The following is a 14,742-nucleotide window of genomic DNA, read 5'->3' as shown; positions in this document are numbered from 1 at the left end:
ACCTATTTACGAAATAGCTTTCAATATTACACAAACATGTAATAATGAAAGAAAAACGTATGAATTGCCTGTTTTCGAACTTAATAAATAAATTAAAAAGAACATCCTTGTTTAAATCCTATATCAAGAAATTGTTCAGTAAAATATAGTTTATCAGTTGTATTATTTCAAGATGGTACAATTAAATCGAATCATGTCAACACACACATTTGTTTAATGCATGCACGTTCTGACGTATTGTTCACTGAAAACAGCCTACTAAAATCGCCTTTTGCATTTTAAGACGGTAAATGTTTTTGTTCAAGTTTCTTTTAGAACTTCTCAAACACAAGTTGGCTTATATTCTGCTTTGGTAATTAAAGCCATTGACCAAAATACTTGAACAGCAGTATGGCTAATGCATATATATGTAATCTCAATTTACATTTTTCGAATGTCCCCTGTTGAATATATTTATTACTAACATCATAGTCTGTGTTACGTTCACAAGCTTTTCCGATTGTGTTATTAGTGTGTATTATAAATGTGTTGTGGTACTCATTCTTGCATTCTCATATCTGTTACTATTCCTTTAAATGTTTCATTTAAATTAATGAAAGTCCTTGTAATCATTCTTTTGGTAAAAATTTGAAATACGAGATAACTCCAGAATTTGGCTTCACCGCATGTAGTGTGTCTTTTACAAACCCATACGCTCTTCTTTCGTGCCATTCATTTTTAAAGTTCAAGAAGTGTAGTTGTGATCAATTATTTCCACTGCCGACATATCTATCAAATATAAATATAAATATTTAAAATATGAAGTTTTGTATGATATTCAGGGAAACAATCTCTATTACTGATAAATTGCATGTAAATTAACAAAATGAAGGTCATCGTGTAGGCTTCCATATAGTTAATCAACAATTATAGGACATAAAACATGATAAATATATGTTTTCCATTCACCTCAACTGTACACCTGTTTATAGCTTCAACACGCAATGTAAAAACTCATAAATTATACTTGGCTTATAATACTCTCGTTATAGTTTCTACCCTGTATTCGCTTTTAGGTAACGTTATTTGATGTCGCGTGTACGTTTGTTTTGCATACAATTGATGCCGTACGTTAAGGAAGAGTCTGTATATTTTAAAGGGGACATTTACACATGATTGTTTAAATAAATGTGTTCAATGATGTCTTTTTGTTCACATGTCTGTGAATTTTAAGATGCCAGAATTGACAATCAAACACATAGAAGATCTGATAAATCATCGTTTAGAAAAAAATATGAAAGCGGGGGCGAAAGATACAAAATGGACACTCTGAGTCATAGATAATAAATAAACGAAGAACGCCATGGCTTACAAAGAAAAAGACAAACGAAAGTAGGTACATAAAAGTACACAAAATAGAAAAAATAGAAAAATGAAATTAAGGACTACGATTATGAATTGTACGCATCATATGACACTAAGAAATTTTTGGAATATCATAAGTTTCTATTTTCACTAATTTGAACATGTACTTTAAATTAACAATACTTACAATGTTGGATATATTCAACAGATGGTTAATTTAAAATCTGTAAGTCCGGTACGTTAAGCAAAATCTTCGTATGAAAAATAAAATGTCTTTGTTCAAAATACAGGTAACAGGATTCACGTAAACACTTGTTTGTATACTCATATCATTTAAAAAAATATGTACTGATTCTGTTTCGTCGTTGGATACTCTATATTTTAGTTTTGTGTATAATTTACTTTATTATTTTGTAGACAAGTGTTTGTGTAATGTGATATACTCTGTATATTCTAGTCTGCGGATAAAAAAGCTGTTATGCAGTTGATACACACTTGCAAGTATCACATGTGCGCGAAAAATAATAAGAAAAAAAGTGTGTTCAGTTTAACTGTAGATATAAGAAGATATGGTATGAGTGCTAGTAACACAAATTACGTTCCAAGTTACAAGTTGTAAAAAATATGTGTATATTTTAAAAAAAACCATATCTTCTTATTTAAAATCAATTTGAAATAACAATCATTTGGTTGTGCATATGTACTTTTAAACATGTTTGTGCTAGTTTATATAACACACTTTGATCAGAGCGTCACTAATGAGTTTTATGTAGACGAAACGCGCGTCTGGCGTACTAAATTATAATCCTAGTACCTTTGATAACTATTTGAATTACTCACCTGTGAATACAAGAAGAGTTAATTAAGTTCATGTTTGTAAAAACCTCATATTTTAACTCATGTCCTTAAGGAACAGGGAATCATGATTATATCAAATCAATAAAACATATGTTTGTTTAAAATCATTATATTAACATGTACAAATTTAAACATATGTATAATCAAATATCAATAATTCATAAGATGACGTTCATTGATTTGCAAACCATTTCTTCATGGAGTAATATAATTCGAAAAAAAGAAAGTGGATACAGGTTTTGTTTCAAATATCACATGATCAAATTAGTCAAACCAAACATTAAAAATGTATGACACAACTTGACATGTAAGATTGATGTTAACTTGTAATTAAGTATCTAGAAAACATCTTAACTATATTGTAAAATGTCACTAATGTTCATTGTCAATGCCCTCGAAATTAGATTTTCGAAAGAACAGAGATCTGCAGTTTATTTTATTTTTTATTATTGTTTCCTTTTTTAACTGGAAATTGATTCACTTGATCGTGTAGGTATACAAAGTAGCGTATGCTTATTCGGTTGTACTATTAGGTTGGCTAGGTTGTTTTGTTCATTGATAACTCATATATGGTCTTGAAGTCATAAAACTTTCGACTAAATTTTTATTTGTACTCATACTCCAAAATTAACCAATCAAAATGCTGGATTTTAGGTTTGGAGCATGATTTTTGTGCTTCGAGCACTGTGCAAAGTTTTATGACTTCAACCCCTGATGTCTGAGTTTGGAGCGTGAATAAATGACTGCTCTCTCATATTCATAGACATCTTTTAACATTAATATTGGTTGTATAACAATTTCGTTAATTAAGCTGTTTAATATAAACCCCGAATTTTTAATGTTTAACGAACTACAAAGTTTCTATATGAATGTATGAAGACTTACCATTTACGACGAATAAGGTATCTACGAAAATGCAAGGTTTCATCATTCTACGAAAATTGATAAAAACAAAAGTGCATACATGAAGCTAGATACTAGTGGTAGTTAGCGTTAACATTCTTTTAATTTAAGGTGGTACCCAACACTTTCACTAAAATTAATTTAGCTCGTTTAATTTTCATAAAATTTTGACAAAGTATTTACTTTCACCCTTTGACAAAAATATATAAAAACAAACAAAATTTTGAACCAACCATTTTGTCAGAAATATTACACTGGTTATATAGCAATTTGACAAACACTGATTTTGATCATTGACAAGCTTAATATTCCCTTTACACTATAACGTAATTAAAACGTTTAGATGATTTTACAGAGTTATCTCCCTGTAGTGAAAGGTACCACCTTAATGCGAATTAATAGTTATGAGATAATGTTGATCATATAGTTGTAAAGCACAAGCAGTACATAACTATTATCCGATATTGAGACATAGACACAAAAAAAAAGGTAATCATCGTTAGTGAATGACAGATAAAAGTTGCAGATAAAATTGTATAAATGATATAACTATATAATATAGGCATTATATATTTAGGTCAATAATTCAAACACTTTGATGCAAACATTATTTTAACATATTCATCCTTATTTAGGGGCAATATACATTGTGGGTATGCATGTGACAAATTACTATTTACACATATTGAATTTCATATCATCAAATTAAAAGATATAGCCAACCATATATGAATTGATTCGTTTAGACATATCGAAATTTTTTTAACCTATTTGGCTTATGTGTCATGTAATCTTATCATTAAAATATTTAATTTATTGTCTGGATATATATCGACAAATGCATGCAAACATGTATATGTATCATTCTTTGATTAAGTTGCGAACATTCAAATACGAAATAACAGATGATTTTAGTCTATTTTGTAGGGTTTTTTATATCGACTTAATTTTCAAACAGTTCAAGATTTAGCAGAGAGTTTTTTCTAAACCCGAAGTATGTTGATACATGTTATGTTTATCATTTGCAATTAGTGAAATTTAATTTTGTGCAGAAAAAAAAGTGGTATCGTTAATTTGATTTTATTTAGATCGATCGACAAATATAAACATTATACAAATATGTAAGATAATTAATTTTAACCCTTTTTTCTAATACGTTTATTCTTACCATCATGAAAAAGTACACTATTAATTCCAGTCGTATCTGTGTGTATGACCTCTGCCATTGTAATTGGTGATACTGTGACCTTTAATATTTGATTACCACTTGAGCAATATATTTTGCTACCATAAACATTAATTCCTATGTTTGTTCTGGTTTTATTCGTGCTGACAACTTTGATAGCATTAGCTCCATTGAGATCAGAAGATTCTAAATCCCCTTTTTGATATTCCATCCAATACAAACGATTCTTATAAGCATCTGAAATAGCAATGGTGGTCTTGGATTCATTATTAAACATCAGTTTTTATAGTTGAATATTACAATATGGTGTCACATGGCATTCATGTCGTTATTATATTGAAATATAATAAACACACTTATTATCTGAAATCGCAATGGTGTTCTTGGATTTTTGTTTCAATTTCAGTTAGGTAAAAAGGGGAATTAAAGGTAAAACGTTTGGCATCTTTTGTGTAAACGAAATGTGCACTTTGACAATATATGATGGTGATATTATTTTCCTATTTCCTTTACGTTATGGAAACTGTTGCTCATTAATTTACGATAAGATATTTGTATATTAAGTCACAATATCTGTATAAGTACTTAGACAAAAGAAACAGCGATTTAATTCAGTTTTGATAGTTGAATATTTAAATATGGTGTCACATGGCATTCAAGTCGTTATTATATTGCAATATAATAAACCCATTTACTTGTTCACATTTTACAAACGATTAATTGCCGTGTTTATTGGTAATTACAGGTAATACATAACACAATGATATAAATACACACATAGTACTAGTTATACGTATAATGATAATAAAATTGTTTATTAACAGCCTAGATATCGGGTTCAACAATGATTTTGAATATAGTTTCGCAGTAATCAACATTGCCCACTATACTTTCTCAAATCGAACGTTGCAACAAAGGTTGAAATTGATCTTTTTTCTTGGAATCAACACCAGTCTTACATCATAACAAACTGCAAGGAAGTTGCGTCTAAAACTTATACTCAAAATTGATTGGTTAGTTATCTCTGATTTTATCTGAACTAGTGTTTAAATGTTAATTTAGAATTTCTATTGAATGATACTACAAAATTGAAAATTAAAACTTAATAATAAATATCTGCATAATTATTACCAGTTCTACCAAAAATAGAAATACCCAAAATGTAATTTAAAGCTTTTTTTGCTGAGATTCAAAGAGTTGTACATCAATAGGAACTGTGTAATATGTAAGTATGCTATAGATGCCCTTTGCCTATTTTTTATATTATCATTGTCATGTTGACCTTCTCAAATTTAACTACTCTTTTGTTAGAGAATAGAAACTTGAATTATAGCTCAACTGTAATTGTTTAACATTGGTTGCTCTCAATTCATAAAATACTCGCTTAAGGAAATATTATAAAAATATAGCCTTTGTATGAGGTTGATACAATGATATATTGACCTGAAAGAAGTATATTGACTGAGGACGAAGTCCGAGGTCGATATACTTCTTTGGGTCGATATATCCTGTATTGACCTTATACAAAGGCTATATTTGTTATATTATTAATTTGTTTCCTTGACAATAACAACATATAAGTTGTTAATTCTTTTTAATTTATTTTTTTGACATCTTATGTATTTGAAAAAAAATTTCGTCAAAAAATCGATCACAGATATCTTTTGTTTCAAAACGTTTAAAGACATCATGAAATTCATTACATGACGTCACCAAGTAAATCGGTTTCTAGATATTCTAAAAATAACAGTGCAATATGCTTTTTGCTATCCGCCGTTTTCTCTCTACCTTCAAAAATATAGTTTAACATGTGACTATCCCTAAACGAATCAAATTTGTTAAAATATACGAATTAATAATATTAAGGAAAAAGTAAAATCGCAAAAAACTGAACTCCGAGGAAAATTCAAAACGGAAAGTCCCTCATCAAATGGAAATGTACTTTCAAACGAGATTATGGTACTAGGGTTAGGCGTAATTTCGTATCCTTCCATAAACGTGAACTAATTTTAGTAAGCAAACGAATGGTGACATAACGCTCCTATACTCTTTTTCCATTACATGTTCAAAATACATTGTTGTATATTCTTTTCGTGGTTTTACTTTACATATAAATGTAATACATAATTTATCAATACTACATCAATGCTTCAGATTTATAAATATTATGAATAAAAACAAATTTGTTGTTTTTATATTATGGCCAACTAGATTGAAAAACGTCCGGCTGCCACCTCAAAAAAGAGGCTCTTAAGAGCCTGAATCGCTCATCTGATTTTATTTAGCTCAATTCATTCAGCAATAATGATTTATATTTTTGAATTATAAGGTATATCGGTGTTTGCCTAAAAATGCTACTAAAATTGTTTTTGTTTTGGTCATTTATGCCTCAAAATAAATATCCAAATTATGTTATTTGTGTTTAAGAAACAAAATATAACAAGCATTCTGTGATAATACATAATCCCCTACTGGTTAAAAAATATTGTATTGGAACAAAATTCTAAGTTGATCTATAAATTGCATGATGTAAACTAAATCAAGTCAATATCTTCAAGCATGACAAATAAAAGTGTTGAACCTGATTATTACAGTGAATATTCTAATTCAAAGGACCATAACTCTAGAAAATAATCAGATATGAACAACATTTGAACTTCATCGGTAACTTGTCGGGAGAAAATTATATAACAATTTTCAAATCAATATCCTCAAGTATGATGACAAAAAGTGCAGGAAACTTGTTATTTGGGTGAATTTTCTAAGTCTAAGGACCATAACTCTAAACAAAATCATCAGACAAGGACAACATCAAACTTCAACTATAACGTGTCAAGATAAAACTATACATCAATTATCAAATCAATATCTTCAAGAGAGAAAAAAAGTGCGGACAACTGATTATTTTAGGGATTTTTTAAGTCAAAGGAGCATAACTCTGCACAAATTTAAATAAAATAATTAAGAAAAAGGAAAATGTCTTTAAAGTAAACAACCTTCTTACAGTAGCCCAACAATACATTCTGTATTTGGCCTGAAAACTTCATAACAGATATATATGTACCTAATAATCACGTTAAGTCCCTTTCATGTTTCCTCTAACTGCTTTAGTTTATGAGATATAAGCTAACAACTGCATTTGACTCTTATGTTCTTATTTTAGCAACAGTGGTCATGTGTGTTGATAGTTGTTGATAAAATTTCAGATAGAATTTATAAACCAGTTACCCTAAGGAAGATTCAATTAAGTAGAGAAGTATAAGGCCCAGTCATTTCAGGTGACGATTTTTAAATGTAAGCAAATATATTGAACAAATTGTGTTAATTTGTATTCAAAGGGCAATAACTTCTAAGGGATCAATCGACTATTTTGGTAATTTTCACTTTTTTGTAGATTTTGCAATGTACTCTGCTAAATGTTTTCTGGTAGCATTTTATCTGTATCTTCGAAAATATTCAAGATAATAACCCAACACTGCATACTTTCCTTAAAATTAACTTATAAGTGGCACCAACCCAACAATGGTTAGTTTGATTTGTCTAAAAATTTCGGGTCTTTACCTGTTCAACATTGTATCCGTAGTCAGATTTGCTCTAAATTATTCAGTTTTTAAAATATAAGCCGAAAACTGTGTTTGACCCCTTTGTTTTATTTTTTGCCATGGTTGCCATGTTTGTTGATGAATCAAAACTTTGGATATATAAATAAACAAGATACCCTAAGGAACATTCATTTAAAGTTTGAAGGTATTTGACCCAGCAGTTTCAGAGGAGAAGATTTCTTTAATAAAAAAAAAATGGAGAGGCGATAACAAACGACGGACAATAACGGGCGCCAAGTGATGGCCAAGTGAGCTAAAACAGTTTGACATAATTTTTTTTTATAATTACACAAAATTTCCAGAGTTCTCTTTTTTGATCGAGGCTATCGATCATCGGAACCACACATGTTATACACATGTCGTCTTATTCTTTTAACACAAACCGTTGTGTGTACATACCTATACCCAAACCAGTGACATCTACCGACTCTTTGACAGTCTGCTTTTCACCACTTGTTAATCTATATCTTCTTATTTTGTTTGTCTTTGTACTATAATACAACCAGCTGCAATTACATAATAAAAGGAAATGAAATCAAACCTGAAAGAGTTATGAATGGATGGTGTTAGTCGACATCAGATCAGGTGTTGGCATATTCTTTAAAAGGAACATTATGTCGCTTTGCTTCCATCACATGAACACATTTAATTCTTTTACAAAAATGTTTATAACGTCGATGTATTTTCCATTTTGTTCGATATCATTAAGTTTATATCATGTGGGTATATTCAACAGCGAATCCCTCATGTTTATTCTGTGGCATTTACAAATTAACTGATTCTAATTTATGATGTAAGATCCAATTAAAAGCTTTTTTATTCAGTCTAATTTCAAACATTATCAGAATTGGTTGACGTTTATGGATGATAGATGATAACGGATACTATCACGTTACCTTTCCACGATTGTGTCTTACTGAATTAGACGTGTAACCGGGATTAACTAAAATGAACAAAACACGACCGGTGCCACATGTGGAGCAGGTTCTGTTTGTCTTTCCGGGATCACCTTCATTTTTTGTTGGTTAAATAATATCAGTAATACATAGATATCACTCATTCAAAATCAAATCGTCACCTTAGACACGAGTATAACGAAAAAAATGGTGATGTAAAATTACCGTTTGACGGACCTCCCAAAAAAAACCAATCTTCTTATGTATAGTATTGTTTTGTTAAGACTTCTTGTGTAAAAAAGATATATATCAATATTTGAAAAAAGACAGTTTTTGCTTAAAATTTATACCTGTTTACATAATCTAATGTAATAGCATATAGTTGATCATCTTGAAGAATTAATATCTTATCTGTCCCATCAAAATTACATCTATATATCTTTTGTTGGTATATTTCAGTCCAATACACATGATTCAATAACGGGTCAATAACAAGAGCTATTGGTTCCCTGGCAGCTGCTACGAATTGTGTGCTATAAGCTGTATCTGATGGATAACGAAATCTATGAGAAGTAAATAATAGTCTTTTGTATAATTTTACACTTCCTAACAATTATTACAAAAATTAAAAAAAAGAAAACATACAAAACAAGCGCCAGTATGTGGAGTATATATCACCAAATTGGTACAATATTCCCAACGTGTATTTTTTATCATAATTTCCTAAATAAGGGTTGTTGATCAGAAGGAAGCAATTAAACCAAGAGTTCCAAATTGTGAGGTTGAAATCTACCCTTTACAATTTTATGGACGCCATAACGAGTTACTGGGCCGTTGTGATATATCTGTTTCACATATGATATTGGATAAGTTACTAATCTCGTAACTACAAGCCTGTTCCCTTTTCACGAATGTGACCTAACATAAACATGGGTTTATAATAACATGAGTAACACGACAGGTTCAACATCATGCACATGTGGAGGAGGAACGCTTACATTTTCAAAGCATCGAGATCACCCCAGTTTTGAGGGATTCGTGTTGCTGATCGTTTTGTTTCGTGTACAATTGATTATAGGAACGCTTACATTTCCGGAGCATCGAGATCACCCTAGTTTTGTTTGTCTGTTTGTCTTTGTCTTTAATAGCCATGGCGTTGTCAATTCATTTTTTATCTATGACTTTAGCTGTCCCTCTGGTATATTTCGCTTTTTCTTGTCAGAGGTAAGAATATTGACTAAGATATTGCATTAGAAATATGAAAAATAAGCATGAAAAATAAAATAAAATGTTTTAGTCCCATGTGAACAACTGATAATGCAAAGAACAAATTATCAACTTATGAACTTATATTTGAAAGTTGTTAGCGTTCATCCTATCAGTATGATTCCTCAAAACTATCTTATTATTTCACCGTTACTTTTTTCAATACATGACCATTAATTTCATTCATTTACGATCCCTATACGATATTATGTTGTTTGTTGCAATCAGTTGAACACGACTTACCTGATAAGAACAGAGCATATCACAACACTATAAAGTAACAAAGTAGAATCTATGTCTATGTTGCAACATTCTAGCTGCGCATGCATACAGATTATATTTTCCCCAGTAGATACGATTGTCCCGGACTTATATTTCTTATCACGATTTTCTTGAGTGTAAACCAGAAGTCACAAGCGCTGAAGTTAAAATAAGCCCTTCGTAAGATTTACAGACGCCATCACAATATGGGCAAATGTTATTATAGACATGAAATATTCGTTTCACTCATGATGAAGATTGTTTGTCTGTTTATCTTTGTCTTATATAGCCATGTCGTTGTCAATTTATTTGTTATCTATGAGTTTGGATATCCCTCTGGTATATTTCGCTTTTCTTGTCAGAGGTGAGAATATTGACCAAGATATTGCATTAAAATATGAAAAATAGTCATGAAAAATAAAACAAAATGTGTTGATCCCATGTAATCAACTAATAATGCAAAGAACAAATTATCAACTTATTAACTTACATTTGAAAGTTGTTAGCGTTCATCCTATCAGTATGATTCCTCAAACCTATCTTATTATTTCACTGTCGCATGTTTCAATACATGTCTTATGTAGACGAAACGCGCGTCTGGCGTACTAAATTATAATCTTGGTACCTTTGATTACTATTTACACCACTGGGTCGATGCCACTGCTGCTGACTTTTCGTCCCCGAGGGTATCACAAGCCCAGTAGTTAACATTTCGGTGTTGACATGAATATCAATGATGGTCATTATTATAAATTTCCTGTTTACAAAACTTACGTTAGCCGTATTTGGAACAACTTTTTGGAATTTTTAATCCTCAATGCTCTTCAACTTTGTACTTGTTTGGATTTATAAATATTTTGATATGAGCGTCACTGATGAGTCCTATGTAGACGGAACTATTTTGACAACATACACATACATATATTAATTTCAAGATTATAAGAAAGTACTTTAATTGATTACCTTCGAATGTCGTTTTTATTATGCCTCAGGAAAAACACATATCCAGTTTTATAATCATAGTCTAGGGAATATATATTACTTTGCAGATTCGATACCAAAGTGGATACTACTCCATTTAGCAAGTTTCTTTCTTTGATTGAACCATGAATTGAAAAGATTATCTTGTTTTGAAGCCCTGGAATTAAATAGAAAAAAATATATTTTATTATAATTACATTTAGTTTTTTTTTCCATCTTTTCGTTTACTGTATAAGCCAAGCAAAGAACGTTTTGGCTGTGGTTGCTGTATATTGTATTGGAATTTTTACGAAGAAAGGCTTAACTGTCTACTTTAAACACATTGAATCAATAGAAATTACCGTTTCAGATGCTTTGTGTGGTGTCGTACGTTGGTTGTTTTTTTCGGACATTATTTTCTGTTGCTATCTTAATCTCTGTATACATTATTACATGTCTTATTTAAATATCAAAATAGTATGTTGTGATAACATACAGAGTTTAAGCATGTGTGAGTCTCACAGATTCATTTCACAGAGGCTTTGACATATTCGTAATGTTTTAATCAAAAACAAATTCACCGTATCTCTGTTCTGTTTTGCTTTCTGGTTTGCTTCTTTTGTTGTGACGTTCTGTTGATAAGAGATTAGAAAAAAAATGACCAAGAAATCAGCTAACCATGCTGACCATGGCATGTTTATTCAAAAAGAAGATAATCAACAATTTTTTTATCACAATTCACGTCAAATTACAGTAAATGGGCAATGCCAGACTTTGTCTTATATTTTTATATACACCTTATCCTTGTTGAATGGTATCTCAAAATAAATGCCATTATCTTTTCCCCTTAAATATACTGATTGCATTCGTTCGAAATAGGCGCCTTTTTGTATAGAAAGCTCATACAATAAGCGAAAAATGTCCTAAAAATTTGACTTCAAATCACCAAATTTCCAAAGTTTACTCAATATATTTTTTCTTAAAATACTATATGGTCTTAATACAAAAAAAATGATCATCCTTTTGTAAGGAAATATAAACGTATATAACATGTATAAGGTATCAATGATTACCTTTTAACTTGATACCAATTGTATTTATCATTTGTCGTAAAGAGAATTGCGTGCTCGTTTTGTTCCATTAATTTAAAACTATTACGTGAATGTCTATTTGAAAACAAATATGTGCCTTATTTGGTTTTCCCGTTTGAAAGGTTTTTCACTAGTATTTTTATTATGTAGCTTGCTATTCGGTGTAAACCAAAGCTCCGTGTTGGAGGCCGTACCTTGACTTACTTTTATAAAATGTATTTGGATGGAGAGTTGTCTCATTGGCTGTCATATATCTACTTACCTCTACCGAAGAAGCAGACAAAAATAAGCAGCTCAATAAAAACACAAATACTGTATTTCATCACGATGTTATCTGCAAAGTATAAATAATTTATTGTTAATAATTCAAAGTAAAAACCAATCCTTAAAGCAAATTATTATAACATGTATAATATATTGAAAATAAAACATTTTGAAATTGTGAATAATCATATCGTTTATTTGCATCGGGCATTCTCTGTCTATGTTGTTGGATTTTTATTCAGACTGTGTTGAGCTACTTTTTTGTTTGATAAATGGCTTAGTATTATTTGCATTCCCTTGGAATAAATATAAGTGATAGTAGTAAATTTTGTAAACCTCTGTTTAATGAAACTATTAAGCGAAAACAAATCCGAGTTCAATATAAAACCGAGTGGAAATTATCAGTTGTAATGGAGAACAACGGAACAACCTTACTGCAAAAAATTCAACACACATAGAAACGGACTAGTTTGTAGCAATAGCCCTATACCTGACTTGATGCATACATTTGAGAAGATTTGGTATGAGTGCCTTTTAGACTCTCAATCCAAGTCACAATTTGTACAAAGTCAACCATTATTGGTCAAAGTGCGATCTTCAAAACGAAGCCTACTCTTACATCGAATAGCAAGCTATAAAGGGCCCAAAAATTGACTACTGGAAAACCATTTAGACACTTGTGAATCAGATCAACAAACGACAACCGCTAAACATCAGTTTCCTGACTTAGGACAGATGCGAAAAAAACCTTCATGGTTTCCTGAAACAATAATGTTACATCACAATCTAACAAGGAACACTATAAAACAGTATATTTTACGAAAATAAGATGTGTAAGTAACGAGATTACCACTAGTATCACTTACCCTGAGATGTACTATACAATGAATTGCAAAAGTATAATATATTTCCAATCAAGAATCCTATTGACAAGCAAGGTAAATAATGAAATGCAAATATAAATTGTTGTTACTAAATTCTTCCGTATCAAATTCCAGTTTGATGAAAGAATGACCTTTCAGTTAATATTATGCTTCTTTTGTGTAAAAACAAGGTTTGACGTTCCGCATCCTTTGTAATAGTTTTTCAAATATCTCGCTACGAGTGTATTATGTTTACATTTAACACAAGTAATGAATACACAAAAAGTGTTCAACGATAGAGACATGGATACTAAGAGTTGTAACAAATAAATTATTCTAAACTATATACCTTTAATACAGATAATTTTCATATTATTGCTTTTAACCATGTCATTTGTACTGTTCAACCTTTGTATTTTAATTCAAGTAAAAGAATGTGATATGCTCACACTTTAATTTTGTTGAGTTTGTAAAAAAAATGTATAATCAAACATATTTAGAAATACTTACCAACTATATCAGCTAGTAAGTTAACAAATGATATTCCATATCGATACGACTGATATCACTCTGTACAATAACAAGTATTTTCTCATAAAAACTATACTTGATACGGTCGACGCACTTCAGAAACATGATACAACGAAAATATAAACCATAAGGTATGATGTCTTATATGAAAGGATTAGCCAATTTACGTGAATTCATTAAATATTTCACGTCTACATAAGTAAATATTTTTGAAGATTGGTTGCCAATGAGACAATTATCAGTTAGAGATAAAAACAAAACGGAGACGAAAGCAATTACAGGTGTACGATATGCAAAAATGAGAAATACATATATGCACAGTCAGCCCTAAAAGACCCCGACATTAAAATGTGAAACAATTCGAATGAGACAAATAACAGTATAATTAATGTATTGCAACCAACGAAAAAAATGTTGCCAGCTATGAAGAGAAGACAAATTTGGACATTCACTTAAAGACTAGAATGGGTACAACATTTTTGTCAGCGCTCGACGTTTTCCCAGCTTTTTTTAAAAAAAATAACATCAAAAAAATTTAAACACTAGTAATAAATTGCTTACCTTAAACCGGTAGAATGGTAGAAGCACACATGATTTAATAAACATAACAACTATATACTAAGCTAAACTATAAGAGTACAAACAGTGTACTAATCATACGTTACCGTTTTTAAATCATACCTTGTTACAGTGTAGATAATACTACAAACGTACAGA

At 30.3% G+C, this 14,742-nt stretch overlaps 1 long non-coding RNA gene across 2 annotated transcripts; it reads right to left on the bottom strand.

Annotated features, from left to right (window-relative positions):
- Positions 1-2,412: 2,412 nt before the first annotated feature.
- Positions 2,413-14,081, bottom strand: LOC143058540 (uncharacterized). Of its 2 annotated transcripts, none has more exons than XR_012973109.1 (6): positions 14,005-14,081; positions 12,630-12,701; positions 11,280-11,454; positions 9,140-9,352; positions 8,293-8,399; positions 2,413-4,528 (listed from the first exon to the last, which is right to left on the bottom strand). It is a non-coding gene; the product is annotated as an uncharacterized LOC143058540 (long non-coding RNA). The 2 variants fall into 2 exon arrangements; XR_012973108.1 differs by lacking the exon at positions 14,005-14,081 and adding an exon at positions 13,498-13,732.
- Between the last annotated feature and the right edge of the window lie 661 nt (positions 14,082-14,742).

Source organism: Mytilus galloprovincialis, chromosome 14 (assembly GCF_965363235.1).
Source record: "Mytilus galloprovincialis chromosome 14, xbMytGall1.hap1.1, whole genome shotgun sequence".
Lineage (NCBI taxonomy): Eukaryota > Metazoa > Mollusca > Bivalvia > Mytilida > Mytilidae > Mytilus > Mytilus galloprovincialis.
Note: the sequence above shows the minus strand (reverse complement) of the source record. Positions and strands in the feature narration are given on the sequence as shown.